Source organism: Schistocerca piceifrons, chromosome 9 (genome assembly GCF_021461385.2).
Source record: "Schistocerca piceifrons isolate TAMUIC-IGC-003096 chromosome 9, iqSchPice1.1, whole genome shotgun sequence".
NCBI classification, from domain to species: Eukaryota; Metazoa; Arthropoda; class Insecta; order Orthoptera; family Acrididae; genus Schistocerca; species Schistocerca piceifrons.
The window spans coordinates 121,502,902-121,524,833 of NC_060146.1; positions in this window are offsets into that span (position 1 = coordinate 121,502,902).

Sequence of the window (21,932 nt, forward strand, 5' to 3'; positions counted from 1 at the left end):
TTATTATATTTGAACTGAGAAGAAGTCCAAGAATTCTGCAGAAAACGGAAGTTAGAGATATTGGTCTGTAACTTTGCGGATCCGTTCGTTTACCCTTCTTATATACTGGAGTCACCTGAGACTTTTTCCAGTCGCTTGGGACTTTGTGCTGGGCAAAAGACTCACGATAAAGGCCAGCTATGTAGGGGACCAATGCCGTAGAGTACTCTCTCAAAACCTCAGGCTACTTCACTATCTACACACTGCGGACAACTTCACGTTCAGCAGCCTAGTTTAATAGCAGAAAGACATCCCAAGCAAAGAGGCTGAAAGCAACGGGGTAGGGTTGACTAGAATAAAACGTCAAGGAGGTCGAGTGGGTAAGGCAATACCTGCGCATCGCTAGTCCAAACAGATATGTACATTAAATTTCTTCTATCACAGAAACCATTCGGAGTAGGGGATTTTTGCATTAAATGAGTGTTCCTATCGTATCCCTGAATATTGACCACTCTCCACTGAACAACCTGTATGTAGGAACAAGCGAGGCAGTACTAACCCAAAGACATATAATAACTTTTTCATAATGTGGGGCCACAGTCATATTATATTTCTTTAAAGTCAGACTGTTCTTCATTTAAAGTGTTACGTTTACACTTACACAATCATGATTTCGGCTGCAAAGCGCCATTATCAAGCGTTTTAAGTGTTATAAATTGCCTAAGATGGCATACTGTCGCATTAAAGTACACTGTTAGACACATTGACTAAGAGTCGATATATCGGGCAGAACTTACTGCTTTGTTTTATTACTGAGTACACCATTGTGGTGCAAGATGGTGTACTCAGTAATGAAACAAAGCAGTAAGCTCGGCCAGATATATCGACTCTTAGACAATGTGTCTAATAGTGTATTTTAATACAACAGTATGACGTCTTAGGCAATATATAACACTTAACAGACTTGATAATGGCACTTTGCAGCCGAAATCATGATTTTGTAAGTGTAAACGTAACGCTGTAAATAAAGGGCAGTCTAATGGCTATACTGACTTTAAAGCCAAAGACATATCTTAGGAGGTTGGTTCAAGAAAGACGAACCTGCGTTTACAGCATTTCTAGGTTTAGAGAAAGCTTGTTACAGCTTTGACAGAGCTACACTGCTTCAGGTTCTGAAAGATGCAGACATAAAATGAAGGTATGAAGCTATAAGAGAGGACATGGAAATCAAGTAATTAATGGAGTGAGTCAGCAATGTGGCATGTCTCTGATGATATTCAATCAGTATATTGAACAAATGGTGAACGGAGCTTAGAGAGGTTTTTAAAATCAAGGGGTAGAAATAGAGTCTGAGATCCGCTGTTGTCACTGTATTTCTGTCAGGGTCGACAGAGGGCTCGGAAGATCATGGAATGACTAGCGTCTTGAAATTAGATTATAAGACAATGTAAAAAGTCAGAATCATACGGAATTTCTCTTAATTATGAAATATACGATACCACTTTTTTTAACCATCTTTGCCCCTATTTTCAGTACAAAGAACGTGATTCATATTTCTGGATATTTGCGAAGTTTGTTAGCTGTATATGTATTTACCGATTACATATCGATAGTTTCATAGAGTTTCATAAGCTACCTCGTAATAAAGTCAAAATTAGTTTTTCTATAAATGTCGCTAAAATTTGTAAAACACAATTTCATTTTTATTTCTGTTTCGTAAAATAATTTGAACATCATTTATAGGAAATGTCAACAATTTTTTGACCGACTTAGCAATCGATGTTACGTTACATAGCATCAGAAATTTTGAATGATATGTAATTTATTTTGTTACTTTCATAAAAACCCTTTAATATTTCCTGTTTGTAGCAAACACTGAATATACTTTTTCAAATTATGTCAAACCTTAAAAACAGAAGTTCATAACCTTTCATTTTGACTCAAGGAATGTTCTGTATGCTTCCAGAAGAAAGGATAATTGATAAAAATTGTAATTTCGGTGCCAAAGGCGTCACTAGCATTCCGACCTTGCTCTCTAACTGTTAGAAATACTGCGAACAAAAAGGTACTAGTCACGAAGTTTTTATTATGGAAATTGTAACTTTAACTGTGCGGAAAATATTTGTGAGGTGCCCACACAACTGGGACAACTGCAAATAAAAGTGGATGTGTGAAAAATAAAGACAAAAACTTCAATCATTGTTGTATATAGACCTGTGACCTACTTTTTTAATAAGGTTATGCAGACATCGCAGTTTTGGACGCTGAAGTCAGCTACAAGTTAATAAAAACTTTCAAATCGCTATAAAATATCCTCTTAGCTACTTAGTGCAAATATAGCAGTAGGGATGGTATTTATTGCCTATTAGTGTCTACCCCTACTGCTATATTTGCAGTAAGTAGCTAAGAGGATATTTTATAGCGATTTGAAAGTTTTTATTAACTTGTAGCTGACATCAGCGTGCAAAACTAAAATACATCGTCAAAGTCTTATCGGATACTTTATGATGAACAACAAAAGTAAAACAAGGGTAATGGAACGTAGACGAATTAAATCAGCCTATGCTGGTGAAATTACAAACGAGACACTAAAAGAAGTAGGGTTTCGACATTTTCGCAGCAAAATAAATTGTTGTAGATATGGTCTTCAGTCCAGAGACTGGTTTGATGCAGCTCTCCATGCTACTCTATCCTGTGCAAGCTTCTTCATCTCCCAGTACCTACTACAACCTACATCCTTCTGAATCTGCTTAGTGTATTCATCTCTTGGTCTCCCTTACGATTTTTACCCTCCCCGCTGATCCCTTGATGCCACAGAACATGTACTACCAACAGATCCCTTCTTCTAGTCGTGCCACAAATTTCTCTTCTCCCCAATTCTATTCAGTACCTCCTCATTAGTTATGTGGTATAGCCATCCAATCTTCAGCATTCTTCTGTAGCACCACATTTGGAAAGCTTCTACTCTCTTCTTGTCTAAACTATTTATTGTCCACGTTTCACTTCCCTCTACAATTTTTACCTTCCACGCTGCCCTCCAATGCTAAATTTGTGATCCCTTAACGCATCAGAACATGTCCTACCAACCGGTCCCTTCTTCTAGTCAAGTTGTCCCACAAACTCATCTTCTCCCCACTTCTATTCAATACCTCCTCATTAGTTGTGTGATCTACCCAACTAATCTTCAACACTGTTCTGTAGCACCACATTTCGAAAGCTTCTATTCTGTTCTTGTCCAAACTATTTAGCGTCCATGTTTCACTTCCATACATGGCTACACTCCATACAAATATTTTCAGAAACGACTTCCTGACATTTAAATCTATACCCGATGTTAACAAATTTCTCTTCTTCAGAAACGCTTTCCTTGCCATTGCCAGTCTACATTTTATATCCTCCCTACTTCGACCATCATCAGTTATTTTGCTCCCCAAATAGCAAACCTCATTTACTGCTTCAAGTGTTTCATTTCCTAATCTAATTCTCTCAGCATCACCCGATTTAATACTACTACTTTTCATTATCCTCGTTTTGCTTTTGTTGATGTTCATCTTATATCCTCAAGACACTGTCCATTCCGTTCAACTGCTCTTCCAGGTCCTTTGCTGTCTCTGACAAAATTACAATGTTTTATTTATTTATTTATTGTTCCGTGGGACCACTTTAAGGAGAAGTCTCCATGGTCATGGAACGAGTCAATACATGAAATTATAACACGATTGTAGAAATAGATAAAATGAAATATAAGAAACATATTCAGGGGACAAGTCGTAAGTTTAAATAAAGAAAATCAACAATGTAACACTGGAATTTGCTTAATTTTTTAGCTCTTCCAGGAGCTCCTCGACATAATAGAAGGAGTGAGCCATGAGGAAACTCTTCAGTTTAGACTTAGAAGTGTTTGGGCTACTGCTAAGAATTTGGAGTTCTTGTGGTAGCTTATTGAAAACTGATGCAGCAGAATACTGCACTCCTTTCTGCACAAGAGTCATGGAAGTGCATTCCACATGCAGATTTGATTTCTGCCTAGTATTCATCGGCGAACCTCAAAGTTTTTATTTGTTCTCGATGGATCCTGATAACGACGTCCTCCTGAGTAGTCCTCGCCCGGAGATGCGAATGGGGGACTATAAATTACGATGGTCGAAATAGAGAGGATATTTAAGGGAGATTAGCAGTAACGAGGAAGGCATTTCTGAAAAAGCAAATTTTCTTCTAATATAAATTTTAGTGCTAGGAATTCTCTTCTGGACGTGTTTGACTGGGGTGTACCCTTGTCCAGAAGTCAAAGCAGCATTTCAGACAACAAGAGAACAGAAGCTTTTGAAATGCGCGAGGCAGAAGAATGCTGGATGGGTAGAACGAGTTACTAATGAGGAGGTACTGAATATAACTTGGGAGGCAACTAATTTACAGCACAACTTGACTAAAAGAAGAGCTCAGTTCGCAAAATACATCCTAAACCATCAAGGAGTCGTGAATTTTGTAATGGAGGGGACTGTGGGGAATAAAAATTGTAATGGGATACGAAGGCTTGTCTATAGTAGGCAGATTCAAGCGGATGTAGTCTGCAATAGTCGTGCGGGGGTGAACAGGCCTACACAGGAGAGAATAGTCTGAAGCACTATCAAGGGCCTTCTCGAAATCTACATATGCTATAAAAGTAGTTTTGCCTCTCTTAACCAATCTTCTAAGGTCGACATTGCCTCGAGTGTTCTTGCATTTCTTCCCAGAGGTCGGCCTCTACCAGCATTTTCTGTCCTGCAAATAATTCGTGTTAGTTATACAGTCATGGCAAATTAGCATGATATTTGGGGAATGTTCACACTTGTCAATACCTGTGATAACTGTGGCGTCGGTAGTTACGATGCCACAGCGTAGGCGCACGCTCTCCTAAGTCGGCACTACGAGAGAAGACTAACTACGCCGACCACAGCGCCCTCTGGCCGACGCTGTGGATCTCAGGGAGTGCCGTCTTGATTTCAGGCATTCCATCAAGAGCAGACGGCCTGGAAATATCGCTTCTACCACCAAGTGGGCTAGCTTGCGATTGAGACTTTGTATTAGTTACGTTCAGTTAAAGTGCGGACAGCACGTGTATTTGTTAGTTTTGAGATTATACAGAAAAGTCATCGTAACTTCACAGGATTGGACAAGGACTACGGCTTCATACCTACGTACTCATCCTAGCCAAAGTTATGTATGCATTTGATATTTACTTGTGGTTTTTGACTCTATTAAAAGTGTTAAATTACCTGCAGTACAGAAGTGCTTCACTTCTCCTGCTCCTACTCGCTTCCTTCACTCTCGGCCTATATTACAGAAGCAGTTCACAGGAGCAGACCCACGCATCACCTATCCAGGCGGGATACAAAAATAACTACCTCTACATCTACTTGATTACTCTGTAACTCTCAATTAAATGCCTGGCAGAAGTTTTATCGAACCACCTTTAAGGTATCTCTCTACCGTCCCACTCTCCAACAGCTCGCGGGAAGAACGAATACTTAAATCCTTCTGTGCGAGCGCCGGTTTCTCTTATTTTACTATGATGAACATTTATCCCTCCGTAGATGGACACCGGTGAAATACACTCCTGGAAATGGAAAAAAGAACACATTGACACCGCTGTGTCAGACCCACCATACTTGCTCCGGACACTGCGAGAGGGCTGTACAAGCAATGATCACACGCACGGCACAGCGGACACACCAGGAACCGCGGTGTTGGCCGTCGAATGGCGCTAGCTGCGCAGCATTTGTGCACCGCCGCCGTCAGTGTCAGCCAGTTTGCCGTGGCATACGGAGCTCCATCGCAGTCTTTAACACTGGTAGCATGCCGCGACAGCGTGGACGTCAACCGTATGTGCAGTTGACGGACTTTGAGCAAGGGCGTATAGTGGGCATGCGGGAGGCCGGGTGGACGTACCGCCGAATTGCTCAACACGTGGGACGTGAGGTCTCCACAGTACATCGATGTTGTCGCCAGTGGTCGGCGGAAGGTGCACGTGCCCGTCGACCTGGGACCGGACCGCAGCGACGCACGGATGCACGCCAAGACCGTAGGATCCTACGCAGTGCCGTAGGGGGCCGCACCGCCACTTCCCAGCAAATTAGGGACACTGTTGCTCCTGGGGTATCGGCGAGGACCATTCGCAACAGTCTCCATGAAGCTGGGCTACGGTCCCGCACACCGTTAGGCCGTCTTCCGCTCACGCCCCAACATCGTGCAGCCCGCCTCCAGTGGTGTCGCGACAGGCGTGAATGGAGGGACGAATGGAGACGTGTCGTCTTCAGCGATGAGAGTCGCTTCTGCCTTGGTGCCAATGATGGTCGTATGCGTGTTTGGCGCCGTACAGGTGAACGCCACAATCAGGACTGCATACCACCGAGGCACACAGGGCCAACACCCGGCATCATGGTGTGGGGAGCGATCTCCTACACTGGCCGTACACCACTGGTGATCGTCGAGGGGACACTGAATAGTGCACGGTACATCCAAACCGTCATCGAACCCATATTTCTACCATTCCTAGACCGGCAAGGGAACTTGCTGTTCCAACAGGACAATGCACGTCCGCATGTATCCCGTGCCACCCAACGTGCTCTAGAAGGTGTAAGTCAACTACCCTGGCCAGCAAGATCTCCAGATCTGTCCCCCATTGAGCATGTTTGGGACTGGATGAAGCGTCGTCTCACGCGGTCTGCACGTCCAGCACGAACGCTGGTCCAACTGAGGCGCCAGGTGGAAATGGCATGGCAAGCCGTTCCACAGGACTACATCCAGCATCTCTACGATCGTCTCCATGGGAGAATAGCAGCCTGCATTGCTGCGAAAGGTGGATATACACTGTACTAGTGCCGACATTGTGCATGCTCTGTTGCCTGTGTCTATGTGCCTGTGGTTCTGTCAGGGTGATCATGTGATGTATCTGACCCCAGGAATGTGTCAATAAAGTTTCCCCTTCCTGGGACAATGAATTCACGGTGTTCTTATTTCAATTTCCAGGAGTGTATTTTCTCACTTTGTTTGAAATTTCGTGAGAAGATCCTGCCGCAACGAAAAACGCGTTTGTTTTAATGATTGCCACGCCAGTTCTCGTATCATATCCATAATATCCATGCGATTCTCTCGCGTATTTCGCGATTATACAAAACGAGCTGACCTTTTTTGAACTTTTTTGCGGTCCTAACTGATGTGAATCTCATAACATGCGGCAATACTCCAGGAGAGGACGGACAAGCGTAATGTAAGCAGTCTCTTTTGTAGTCCTGTTGTATTTTCTAAGTGTTCTGTCGATAAATTACAGTCTTTGGTTCACTTTCCCCACAACGTTACCTATATGATCGTTCCATTTGAAGCTATTCGAAGCCCTAATCCCTAAGTTTTTAGCTGAATTTACAGCCTTTACATTTGTGTGATTTATCATGACGGATTTCTTTAGTACTCACGTTGATTACTTCACTTGGGATTAATTGCCGCTTTTTGCACCATATACATATGTTGCCAAAGTGATTTTGCTGTTGGTGCTGATCGTGCGATTATTTTACAAGACGATAAATGAAAGCATCATCTCGGAACAGCCTTAGAGGACTGCTCAGAATGTGTCCTAAATCGTATATGTAGACCAGGAACTACAGAGGGGCCACAACACTTCGGAACGCCAGATTTAACATTTGTTTTACTAGATATTACTACGAACTGTTACTACGAACTCTGATCTCTCTGACAGGAAATCACGAATCCAGTCACACAACTGAGACGATACTTTGTAAGCACCCAATTTGATTAGAAGTCGCTTGTGAGGAACTGTGACAGCCTTCTGGAAATCTAAAAATACGGAATCAATTCGACCTCAACTGTCGACAGCACTCATTACTTCGTGAGAGTAGAGAGCTAGTCGTGATTGACAAGAACTATGTTTTCTGAATCCGTGTTGGCTATTTCTCAATAACCGGTTTTCCTCGAACACGGTGTATGTTGCAAAATTCTGGTGCTAATCGACGTTAGTGATATGGGTCTGTAATTCAGAGGATTACTCCCACTTCCTTTCTTTGGTATTGGTGTGACCTGTGTAACTTTCCAGTCTTTAGGTACGGGTCTTTCAACGAGCGAGCGGTTGTACATGATTTCTAGGTATGCGGCTATTGTATCAGAATACTCTGAAAGGAACCTATCTTATCTGGCGTACAATCTGGACCGGAGGCCTTGCCTTTATTGAGTGATTTAAGCTGCTTCGCTACACCGAGGGTATCTACTTCTCAGTTACTCATGTTCGTAGTTCTTTTCTGGAATATTTATTCCGTCTTCTTTAGTGAAGGAATTTCGGAAAACTGTGTTTAGTAACTCTGCTTTTTTGCCACTGTCATCACTGGAGATGATAATGATGCTATTCATTATGGTGGTGATGGTAATGATGGTGCCTTTTCTCCGTAGATAGTTCTCAAAACCATCCAACGGAAATGTACCTGTCGAAGAAATTACTTGTTGGAATCGACCCAGAAAATAGGAAGATTTTTGCTGTTACAAAGTACAGGGTGCTTATAAATTAGTTATACGAAAGTAACCTTTAACTGTGAAATAGGTAAATACCTTACAGAACCGTTTGATACGGCTGTGAATGCAATATATCATCAAGTTTTATTTACACATGTTCAAAATGGCAAAAAAGAAAGGACTGTAAATCTTGTTACAACTTACAGCGCAAACAAAACATTTATTATACCTTCGGCGAGTTCCGTACATGTTAGATTACGTAACGTGATTTCTGTCCACTCTCCCCCCCCCCCCCCCCCCCCCCGCCCTGTTCGAACATTGTAGACGTAACTTTATGACTAGTATGGAAGGTGGCTGCGTCAATGAACACAATTTCATTGAGAAAAATCCCTTTCAGTCTGCATTTTTGTGAAACGGTTGTACACTTTCTGTTAAAGCTTGCAACTATTCCAATTTTTAGGGTTTGAATGACAAGCATTTTGTAATGCCTTTCACGCAGTAACACTAGGCGTACTCAATTCTAAGCACGCCGGTCTCGTCTATCCACGCAGACTACGAATGTAAGATTGCAGAACTTATTCGATTGCTGCGTCAGAAATTACTGGCCGATCCGTAGCCCCTACACACATAATTGTACCAATTAATTAGAGTTTGCTTTTGAGGTGATGGTTTGCGCTTTATAATCCCGTGATCTAGGGGTAACGTCTTTAATTCATAATCAAAACTTCGGTCCCGGGTTCGATCCCCGCTACTGCCTAAATTTTGATAAATAATCAGCTTTGGCGGCCGAAGACTTCCGGCATAAGAAGTCAGCCTCATTCTGCCAACGGCCTTGTCAAAGAGGGAGGAGGAGCGGATAGAAGTTCAGGGCACTCTCTTGTCCTAGGGCTGGGAAACTGCCCCTAAAGGCGGAAGAATCAGCAATGATCAACGACATGAAGATGCAGAAGGCAATGGAAACCACTGCATTAAAGACACGTAACGTGTATCCACAGGACATGTGGCCTGTAATTGAAGAAGTGTCATGATGATCTCTCCATTGGCAAAAGATTCCGGAATAGTCCCCCATTCGGATCTCCGGGAGGGGACTGCCAAGGGGGACGTTACCATGAGAAAAAGATTGAATAATCAAAGAAAGGATAACGTTCTACGAGCCGGGGCGTGGAATGTCAGAAGCTTGAACGTGGTAGGGAAACTATAAAATCTGAAAAGGGAAATGCAAAGGCTCAATCTAGATATAGTAGGGATCAGTGAAGTGAAGTGGAAGGAAGACAAGGATTACTGGTCAGATGAGTATCGGGTAATATCAACAGCAGCAGAAAATGGTATAACAGGTGTAGGATTCGTTAGGAATAGGAAGGTAGGGCAGAGGGTGTGTTACTGTGAACAGTTCAGTGACCGGGTTGTTCTAATCAGAATCGACAGCAGACCAACACCGACAACGATAGTTCAGGTATACATGCCGACGTCGCAAGCTGAAGATGAGCAGATAGAGAAAGTGTATGAGGATATTGAAAGGGTAATGCAGTATGTAAAAAAGGGGGACGAAAATCTAATAGTCATGGGCGACTGGAATGCAGTTGTAGGGGAAGGAGTAGAAGAAAAGGTTACAAGAGAATATGGGCTTGGGACAAGGAATGAAAGAGGAGAAAGACTAATTGAGTTCTGTAACAAGTTTCAGCTAGTAATAGCGAATACCCTGTTCAAGAATCACAAGAGGAGGAGGTATACTTGGAAAAGGCCGGGAGATACGGGAAGATTTCAATTAGTTTACATCATGGTCAGACAGAGATTCCGAAATCAGATACTGGATTGTAACGCGTACCCAGGAGCAGATATAGACACAGATCACAATATAGTAGTGATGAAGAGTAGGCTGAAGTTCAAGACATTAATCAGGAAGAATCAATACGCAAAGAAGTGGGATACGGAAGTACTAAGGAATGACGAGATACGTTTGAAGTTCTCTAACGCTATAGATACAGCAATAAGGAATAGCGCTGTAGGCAGTACAGTTGAAGAGGAATGGACATCTCTAAAAAGGGCCATCACAGAAGTTTGGAAGGAAAACATAGGTACAAAGAAGGAAGGTAGTTGCGAAGAAACCATGGGTAACAGAAGAAATACTTCAGTTGATTGATGAAAGGAAGAAGTACAAACATGTTCCGGGAAAATCAGGAATACAGAAATTCAAGTCGCTGAGGAATGAAATAAATAGGAAGTGCAGGGAAGCAAAGACGAAATGGCTGCAGGAAAAATGTGAAGACATCGAAAAAGATATGATTGTCGGAAGGAAAGACTCAGCATACAGGAAAGTCAAAACAACCTTTGGTGACATTAAAAGCAACGGTGGTAACATTAAGAGTGCAACGGGAATTCCACTGTTAAATGCAGAGGAGAGAGCAGATAGGTGGAAAGAATACTTTGAAAGCCTCTATGTGGGTGAAAATTTGTCTGATGTGATAGAAGAAGAAACAGGAGTCGATTTAGAAGAGATAGGGGATCCAGTATTAGAATCGGAATTTAAAAGAGCTTTGGAGGACTTACGGTCAAATAAGGCAGAAGGGATAGATAACATTCCATCAGAATTTCTAAAATCATTGGGGGAAGTGGCAACAAAACGACTATTCACGTTGGTGTGTAGAATATATGAGTCTGGCGATATACCATCTGACTTTCGGAAAAGTATCATCCACACAATTCCGAAGACGGCAAGTGCTGACAAGTGCGAGAATTATCGCACAATCAGCTTAACAGCTCATGCATCGAAGCTGCTTACAAGAATAATATACAGGAGAATGGAAAAGAAAATTGAGAATGCGCTAGGTGACGATCAGTTTGGCTTTAGGAAAAGTAAAGGGACGAGGGAGGCAATTCTGACGTTACGGCTAATAATGGAAGCAAGGCTACAGAAAAATCAAGACACTTTCATAGGATTTGTCGACCTGGAAAAAGCGTTTGACAATATAAAATGGTGCAAGCTGTTCGAGATTCTGAAAAAAGTAGGGGTAAGCTATAGGGAGAGACGGGTCATATACAATATGTACAACAACCAAGAGGGAATAATAAGAGTGGACGATCAAGAACGAAGTGCTCGTATTAAGAAGGGTGTAAGACAAGGCTGTAGTCTTTCGCCCCTACTCTTCAATCTGTACATCGAGGAAGCAATGATGGAAATAAAAGAAAGGTTCAGGAGTGGAAAAAAATGGCTCTGAGCACTATGGGACTTAACTACTGTGGTCATCAGTCCCCTAGAACTTAGAACTACTTAAACCTAACTAACCTAAGGACATCACACACATCCATGCCCGAGGCAGGATTCGAACCTGCGACCGTAGCAGTCGCGCGGTTCCGGACTGCGCGCCTAGAACCGCTAGACCACCGCGGCCGGCGTTCAGGAGTGGAATTAAAATACATGGTGAAAGGATATCAATGATACGATTCGCTGATGACATTGCTATCCTGAGTGAAAGTGAAGAAGAATTAAATGATCTGCTGAACGGAATGAACAGTCTAATGAGTACACAGTATGGTTTGAGAATAAATCGGAGAAAGACGAAGGTAATGAGAAGTAGTAGAAATGAGAACAGCGAGAAACTTAACATCAGGATTGACGGTCACGAAGTCAATGAAGTTAAGGAATTCTGCTACCTAGGCAGTAAAATAACCAATGACGGACGGAGCAAGGAGGACATCAAAAGCAGACTCGCTATGGCAAAAAAGGCATTTCTGGCCAAGAGAAGTCTACTAATATCAAATACCGGCCTTAATTTGAGGAAGAAATTTCTGAGGATGTACGTCTGGAGTACAGCATTGTATGGTAGTGAAACATGGATTGTGGGAAAACCGGAACAGAAGAGAATCGAAGCATTTGAGATGTGGTGCTATAGACGAATGTTGAAAATTAGGTGGACTGATAAGGTAAGGAATGAGGAGGTTCTACGCAGAATCGGAGAGGAAAGGAATACGTGGAAAACACTGATAAGGAGAAGGGACAGAATGACAGGACATCTGCTAAGACATGGTACTAGAGGGAGCTGTAGAGGGCAAAAACTGTAGAGGAAGACAGAGATTGGAATACGTCAAGCAAATAATTGAGGACGTAGGTTGCAAGTGCTACTCTGAGATGAAGAGGTTAGCACAGGAAAGGAATTCGTGGCGGGCCGCATCAAACCAGTCAGTAGACGACCAAAATAAAGGCGTACCCATAGTATCTCTGTAGACGTTCAATCACCTCATCAGTAAGCCTGCCTCTCCCTCCTATTGTCTTTCCATCACTGAGCTTACTTGAACCCAAAGTTTGTTTGAGCCTTCGAAGCCAAGCACCCATACGCTTTTGCACATGCCCAATGCATTCCAACTTTTCAACTACAAATTCATTTCCATATGGTTTCAGTTCCTCTATAGTCTTGAAACCTTTGGAGTCACCATCCCCAAGGTAGTATTTGTACCTAACGTTGTATCTGGGAACTGAACGTTCAAAAATTTGTTTCACTCCATCCACTTCCATTGCTCCACTTGATCCACTAAAATTTTCCTCACAGGTTCCACTGTGCTCTCCTTTGATTTTAGTTTTGCACCTACAATGTTTTGATAATATTGCAGCATCTATCACTTTTGCACTATCACCACAAGTAGCAGTTACAACCCCATTCAGGGATTTATGACCCCTCTTTTGCCAGGAACCATCTAATGCCACTACCAAATCCCTAGAACCACCGTTCATTTCTACAGATTCCTCCACTGCTTCCTTCACGGTTTTCAAAGCCACATCTTCAACAGAGGATCCTATCAGTTCACAGTAGTACCCAAATTTGCTTGGAGGAGATGGCAAGTTCATAATACCACAAAACAGTTCACGAAATCGGTCACTTCCACCAGTCAGCTTCTTGCTAGAAGATGTCACCGGGCTATGGCCGGCCATGTGTTGCTTAGCAGAAGAACGCACTGTTTCAGTACTTGTAGTATCGCAACTTGGTATTAGTGTTAATTTTCTTTTCCCTACGTTCTTCCTCTTCTTATACACACGGTTACTAAAACGTGGCATCGTAAACAGAACAACGCTCTACACAAGAAGTATAATACTACCAACAACAGGCGCAGCACGGAACTAATTCGAAACGGTAAGCAGCAAAGAGACGATGTTCCGCGCTCTTAGCGCTTCATTTCTCACAGAAAACAATGTAGCCAACCCTTGCAGGCTCGCTGTATGCGTAACATAAGGCGCTGTATGCGTAACAGGCCGAGAAAATCCCAAGCAGTTCGCCAGGAAGTCACGAGACGGTGTTAGATGCATTCAGCGGCCGCCCATTTCCTCTGCAGGCGTGGGGGAAAATGCTAATAACTCCACTTCTAGGGCGAGTAGAACAATAATTCAAAGTTTACATTAAAGAGGAATGTTCCAATTAATTTTCGGTAGCAAAAAAAAAAAAAAATAAAATAAAATAAAATAAAATAAAATAAAATAAAAATCGTAATTTTTTGGATTTTACCACGGCTCCCCTTAATTAACTTGTTGTGCTGCTTGTGTTATTTGGGGTCGTAACGAACTGGTGTGTGTTGTAAAATGTGGTGTCACCGCCAGACACCACACTTGCTAGGTGGTAGCCTTTAAATTGGCCGCGGTCCGTTAGTATACGTTGGACCCGCCTGTCGCCACTATCAGTGATTGCAGACCGAGCGCCGCCACACGGCAGGTCTAGTCTAGAGAGACTCCCTAGCACTCGCCCCAGTTGTACAGCTGACTTTGCTAGCGATGGTTCACTGTCTACATTCGCTCTCATTTGCAGAGACGACAGTTTAGCATAGCATTCAGCTACGTCATTTGCTACGACCTAGCAAGGCGCCATATTCTTCAAGAATGTATTCTGAAAAGATAATATTGTGAATCATGTACCGTCAAGAGCGACGTTCATCATTAATGGATTTAAGTTAAGTATCAAACTAATTACGTCCGCTTTCTGAATTCTAATTCCTTGTCATGTTCCAGACCTCACGTCAGTATAGTTCTTCCCTCCTCACGCCAGCCTGCGTGAGCTAAAACGCGTGCATTTCGGCCTCCTCTAGTAACACGGTGTTGGCTCTAATGCCAACACAACATAAATCACTTCCATATGTAGATTATTGCCTATAAAAAACAAAAAAAACTATCTGTGCTACCTTTAAAATCACCTTCGGATTGTAATTTGTCTCTTAAGTCTTGAAATCTCCGTGGCTCATCTTTTAAGTAAGTTGTTGTAACTGTATATTTTGATATTTTCTTAAAGACGGCCACGTGTTGATTGCCTCTAATCTGTTTTATAAAAGCTTGTTTTCAATAAATTGTTAATAATTCATTTGCTAGTTGGTGTGTTACGGAGTGACATAGTAGGGGTCCTGACCTTCCATGCTAAGTGTACTTCCTAAGTCACAGATGCAATACAATTACTTACGCCAAGAATGCAATATCTTCACAAATTTAGACAACATTATCCGTGGAGAGCGGCGATCTGATGCTAACTTTGATTAAAACAACAGTCGAGATCGCAACACAGTGTAGGATCTTGCTATGATGTGAGAATCCGAGAACCCGCCAGAATCAGCCATAGGGGGGCCAAAAAATCTGAGGATGGCTTTAACATAAGCCGAAACAGCTCATAATAAGCAAATGTTATTGCGATCTCGACTATTTTTTTAATCAAATACGACCTCTTTCAAACCCACTGATATGACGGTATGGTTCGCGCATGTGTCTGCCGGGCACTGTACAGGCCTTATCAAGTCACACTGATCCATTACCTTCGGTTTATAGCGACAACGGGAGCCGCAGGCATATTTTACCCGTAGGTGGCGTTAAGCCGCGATGTCGATGTTGACCTTGAACCTGCAGTCCGACATGGTTCAAATTACAACACCCTCATTGGCGTTGTAGCGAGAAGGAAGTACTTCTCTGGGCGGTATCACTAACCTGGTGTCTTGCTGCTTCGGTAAGTCCCTCGTAGCACAGTAGTAGTTCTCAGTCGCCAGGTTCCATGTAGGTGGTGACCCTGCTGAAGTGGAGTGTTTAGGGATGCCAGTTGTTAATTGTCAACAACGTTTGTACTATACTTGTTTTATAGGGAGATTGCTTTGTCACACACGTCACAGAATCAGTATTTGCAACATGGCGGCTCTAGACTACGCCGTTATATTCGACCCTTTACACACATTAACACTGTTTTCTGCCTTTACATAATGATAAACACTGCCCACGAGACGTGGCGTTCTGATAACTAATAACTTCACTTTCTAGCTTGTTTAACAGCTGAAATATGCACTCGCGGCCGTTCTTTTAGAGCCGCCCCGGTTACTCGACCGTCCGTTTTGCGTGGCTCCTCGCTACCAACTCACCCTGTCTTCCCGAAGGGCAAGAGAGACCCACTTCACCTTTCTCACTCAGCCAATAAGTACACTTCTCTTGTTTCCTATATATCCAAACCTTCAGTCAATGGGTGCTCAGATCGCTGTTGCTAGGCGGATCTGACGTCACGTTTTCGGACATTGTGACGGAAGTTTGTCTCGGAACGCTGTCTCAGATTGTAAGACGCTACTCCCGAATAGTGGGATCTTGTCCCTACTAAGTTTGCACAACATTGCCTCCTATGATTTCATTACTAATGCTCCTTGCTGACGCTTAATTGTTAAATGTACATGTAGCCTGGCTGCTACTGAGCATTCCCGATCGCATAAATATGTATAATACTTGGCTTAAACACTTGAAGGGAAGGTACATGTGCATTACAAAATGTTAATCATTTCTATAGAATATATTAAAGTGGATATGAACATCCTTTCTCTAGTCGTTCAAGGTGTTCTCTTTCTCCTGAGCATGATTGCCTGACTCCATGGTGCCTGTTGGAATAACTCAGTCACAAATGCCACCTAGCGGAAACGTTGGGAACTAACAGTGATAGGCGGGACTAGGTTCAAATGGCTCTGAGCACTGTGGAACTTAACTTCTGTGGTCATCAGTCTCCTAGACCTTAGAACTACTTAAACCTAACTAACCACATCACACACATCCATGCCCGAGGCAGGATTCCAACCTGCGACCGTAGCGGTCGCGCGGTTCCAGACTGTAGCGCCTAGAACAGCTCGGCCACCCCGGCCGGCGTGGGAATAGGACTCGGAGATATACGTACTGCATTCAGCGCTGTATCAAACATTTCTGTAAGTTATTTCCCCTTTTCGCAATAAAAAGGTTACTATGCTGTAACTCTTTTATAAACACCTTACACTTTCGACTGTGCGCTGAGCGTTTATTATGGAAAATGAATACGAAAGTGAAAACAGAATTTCTCTCCTTACCGTGAATAAACAGGTGCGGTTCGGACCGAAACAAATGCGTGTTAGCTCAGATACCGCGAGCAGTACGTTTTGCGAAATACCCCTGGAAAGAGGCGCTCCAGAAGAAATATGAAGCAAGTTAGCGCCAGGACAGCGCCGCTGCGTCGCTCTCGTTTTATTGGCTTACTTTCTCGCTATTATTCCTGGGCCGGTAGCCTTTATACGTTGTGGGCCAGATTGCAATGTGTCTGTACTGCGGCCGGGAGCAAAACATGGCCCCTACCCTTGCCGGAGCAGTAAAACGAGATTTATGAGGGCGTAATCAATAAAAGGTCCCGCGCAGAAGTTCACGACTGCGGTTTTATGTAAACAGAGCTTGCTCGCAATAATTCTGATGTTGTTCTTTCTTTTCTCTCCCTACATTATGCACTATGCGCATTCCGTGATTCGGGACACTTCGACCAGATGCTAACACGAGAAGCACGTGCTATCAAAATTCTGTGACTGTCGCACAGTTCAATTTCGTTTATTACGAGGTTGTATCCAAAAGTTATAGGAATATGCTACGAGGTGCGTTCAATACGTAATGCAACACATTTCTTATCTCGGCCAATTTCGATCGAAGAAATATGGGATTTGTTGTGGGACGTCGTGGAATATTCCCTCTGCAGTCCCCGTAGTTCTAACAGGTGGAGGCCCTTACGTAGCCCTCATAATGCCGTCTGTAATGGAGATGCGTTCGATGCGGAGAGCTGTCATTGAGTTTCCTTTGGCAGAAAATCAGAGCATCGCAGAATTTCGTAGGCACTTGCAGAATGTTTACGGAGATCTGGCAGTGAACAAAAGCTTCTACGTCTACATCCATACTCCGCAAGCCACCTGACGGTGTGTGGCGGAGGGTACCTTGAGTACCTCTATCGGTTCTCCCTTCTATTCCAGTCTCGTATTGTTCGTGGAAAGAAAGATTGTCGGTATGCCTCTGTGTTGGAACTAACCTCTCTGATTTTATCCTCATGGTCTCCTCGCGAGTTATACGTAGGAGGGAGCAATATACTGCTTGACTCCATGGTGAAGGTATGTTTTCGAAACTTCAGCAAAAGCCCGTACCGAGCTACTGAGCGTCGCTCTTGCAGAGTCTTCCACTGGAGTTTATCTGTCATCTCCGTAACTAAATGATCCTGTAACGAAGCGCGCTGCTCTCCATTGGATCTTCTATATTTCTTCTATCAACCCTATCTGGTACGAATCCCACACTGATGAGCACTATTCAAGCAGTGGGCGAACAAGTGTACTGTAACCTACTTCCTTTGTTTTCGGTTTGCATTTCCTCAGGATTCTTCCAATGAATCTCAGTCTGGCATCTGCTTTACCGACGATCAACTTTATATGATCATTCCATTTTAAATCACTCCTAATGTGTACTCCCAGATAATTTATGGAATTAACTGCTTCCAGTTGCTGACCTGCTATATTGTAGCTAAATGATAAAGGATCTTACATTACACTTGTCAAATTTGAGATTCAATTGCCAATCCCAGCACCATGCGTCAATTCATTGCAGATCCTCCTGCATTTCAGTACAATTTTCCATAGTTACAACCTCTCGATATACTACAGCATCATCCGCAAAAACCTCAGTGAACTTCCGATGTTATCCACAAGGTCATTTATGTATATTGTGAATAGCAACGGTCCTATGACCACTGCGGCACACCTGAAATCACTCTTACTTCGGAAGACTTCTCTCCATTGAGAATGACATGCTGCGTTCTGTTATCTAGGAACTCTTCAATGCAATCACACAATTGGTCTGATATTCCATGTGCTCTTACTTTGTTCATTAAACGACTGTGGGGAATTGTATGAAACGCCTTGCGGAAGTCAGAAAACGTGGCATCTGCCTGGGAACCCGTGTCTATGGCCCTCTGTGTCTCGTGGACGAATAGCGCGAGCTAGGTTTCACACGATCGTCTTTTTCGAAACCCATGCTGATTCCTACACAGTAGATTTCTAGTCTCCAGGAAAGTCATTATACTCGAACATAATACGTGTTCCAAAATTCTACAACTGATCGACGTTAGAGATATAGGTCTATAGTTCTGCACATCTGTTCGACGTCCCTTCTTGAAAATGGGAATGACCTGTGCCCTTTTCCAATCATTTGGAACGCTACGCTCTTCTAGAGACCTACGGTACACCGCTGCAAGAAGCGGGGCAAGTTCCTTCGCGTCCTCTGCGTAAAATCGAACTGGTATCCCATCAGGTCCAGCGGTTTTTCCTCTTTAGAGCGATTTTAATTGTTTTCTATCCCTCTGTCATGTATTTCGATATCTAACATTTTGTCATCTGTGAGACAGTCTAGAGAAGGAACTACAGTGCAGTCTTCCTCTGTGAAACAGCTTTGGAAAATGACATTTAGTATTGGTGGCTTGGTGAGTCGTTGGGCGAGGCGTCTGTCATTATCCCAACGAAGTCGCGCAAACCTGCCCGATGTCCCGCGTGCCGGCCGGCCGCACACAGCTCTGACTGCTGCAGTGCTGGAACGTGCGGACACTCTCATTGGAGGTGATCGACGGATCGCTGTAGAACTGGATTTCTCTGTTGGTGTTGCTGACACACTCATCCACCAGTTGGTGTACTCAGAGGTGTGTGCCTGCTGGGGTCTTCGCCGCCTATCTCTTTAGTGTAATGAATGACAATCTGTGCGGAATTGCTCGCGTGTTACGAGGATAATTTGGAGCTTATTAATGCAGAGTGGTACCATGCTGGCAGGGCAAATAGGGTTTTGTAGCCAAAAGATGGAGTGGGTGGGGGAAGGGGCACAATCAGGATACCTGAATAAAATCAACCTAGTTTCAGAAACGCCCCTCGTATTTAAAATTGTTTCGTGTTTTCTAGATCTTATATCTGTCTCGAGAAGAACGCGGCGAACACCACACACTCTTTCCTCAGTTATTGGAAGAACTCGACAAATTTTACGAACAAGTGAGGATGAAGAGAGCGAAGTTCTATTATGTTCTGGAGATGATTCGTGGTGAATTTGAAAAGCAGTTCAACTTTATAAAAGCACTTCAGCGAAAGAGGGGCTAGCTGTAAACCTACGGGAGCTTGTTTTATTCATTATATTTAATACCTTGTTCAAAAAGCCGAGGTTTCTCTGTATTGTTTATTAACCCCAATTGTACTAGATTTCTGTTTAGTATAGCAAGTCGTACTAATCCTGGTGAAGCATTACAATTTTTTTTTTCTGCCGCCGCGGTGGCCGAGAGGTTCTAGGCACTTCAGTCCGGGACCGCGCTGCTGCTACAGTCGCAGGTTCGAATCCTGCCTCGGGCATGGATGTGTGTGATGTCCTTAGGTTAGTTAGGTTTAAGTCTAGGGGACTGATGACCTCAGATGTTAAGTCCCATAGCGCTTAGAGCCATTTGAACCATTAATTTTTTTTTCTAAATTTATTCGCAAGACATCTGCGTCATCACTTTATGCAACCAGTTAATTGTAAGCGAATGATTTTATAGAGGGCTGTCAAAACGTTTCCGTTTGAGGGCGTTGCTGCAGCCTATATGCAACGTAAGGTGAGTGAACTTAAAATCTACACTTATCATAAATAAACAGCATTTAAAATCTGCACTGATCATATTCCATGTCAAATCCCAAAATACTTGGGACACATCTAGGGTGACTCAACTTTGCCCTGAATTCACCGGTCAGTGAGGCCCATAAGGTCTTACCGATGATGTTGATGTTTGCGGATCTGTTAATCCGCCATTAGCAAAAGTGTGGAATATCAATGATTTATTGCCAGAGAAAACTGAAGCCAGAATGATTAGAAACGACTGGTCTAGGGCATTCAGAAATGTTTGGCCTCCACACCAGAGGGTCTTATAACCAAGGAAAGCACACTGCCTTGGAAGAAGTTGGTGCTGCTCGGGGTAGGCCCGCGGTCTGCGGCTTCTTGCCATGGTTCACGCGGCTCCCCACGTTGGAGATTCGAGTCCTCCCACGGTCATGAGTGTGTGTGTTATCCTTAGCGTAAGTTAGTTTAAGTTACATTAACTAGTGTGTAAGCCTAGGGACCGATGACCAAATCAGTTTTGCCCCACAGGAGCTTACCACAAATTTCCAAAAAGTTGGGGATTTAGTGTGGCTCAAAAATTTTTGTGCCTAAAGTAAAGCTTTCGAGAAAATTACTGGGAAACTATTGCCGCAGTTTGCGTGTCCTTATGTAACTGTGGAGGTCCTCATACTATTCACTTTTTCAGGTACAAAGCGCGGTCATGAGCCAGGTCACAAGGGTTTACTTAAACCAGATTAAAGATGCAAGAAACTCAGACCTAAAAGGAGCCAATACTGATGCCCTCCGCCAGGCATCAAATCAGCGCTGGGAGGTTGAGCTTTGCTCGGGCTTCTCTCGATTCTTGAATAGAGCTGTCGAAGACCGTATTACTCCACTGCGGCGTGATGATCATCGCTGCCCGATAGGAGGTGCGTGAATAGGATAAGTGAGGATTTATGTAGCATGGCAGAGAGAGAGAGAGAGAGAGAGAGAGAGAGAGAGAGAGAGAGGTCTTGCGCCAGAGCTGCTGTTTGATACATTGCCTGGTGTGGAAATGTGCGAAGGCGCCAAGCACTGTTGTTGATGGGTTTGACCGGCTGTTGTGTGGCGTGTAGTAGCCCGTGAGGGACGGTTTTATTGTCGCTTGTATTCAAGATTTCTGCGAGGCGAGCTTTAAACTTGGCTGCAAGTTGCTGAGACAGATTCATTGGCGATTTACGGCCATTTCATCTGTGAAGTAGGGTTGTGTTGGATCTTGCGGGATTTCATTTGTTAATTTGAGACAGTGGAACTTGTTCTATAGGAAATCCGTTTTGGTTGTATCTATGATCGCTTTTTGGCGATGTTACAAGTATTTCTGTTCAACATTGTTTCACGTGGCTTTTGTTATGGTGAACAAGAGTGTATGCTCCTCAGTTTCTCGAGGTCGATTAATGTAAATTTAATGTAATTTAGCTACTGATGTTACATTAACTGATGTTATTTGTGCCTTGGGATTATTAAGTCCAGTATACTGCCAACCATAGCTTAATTAGTAGTCAGTCTTGGCAAGCATTTACCCGTTAGGGTAGCTGCGAGCGCTAACGCTCTGCTTCCT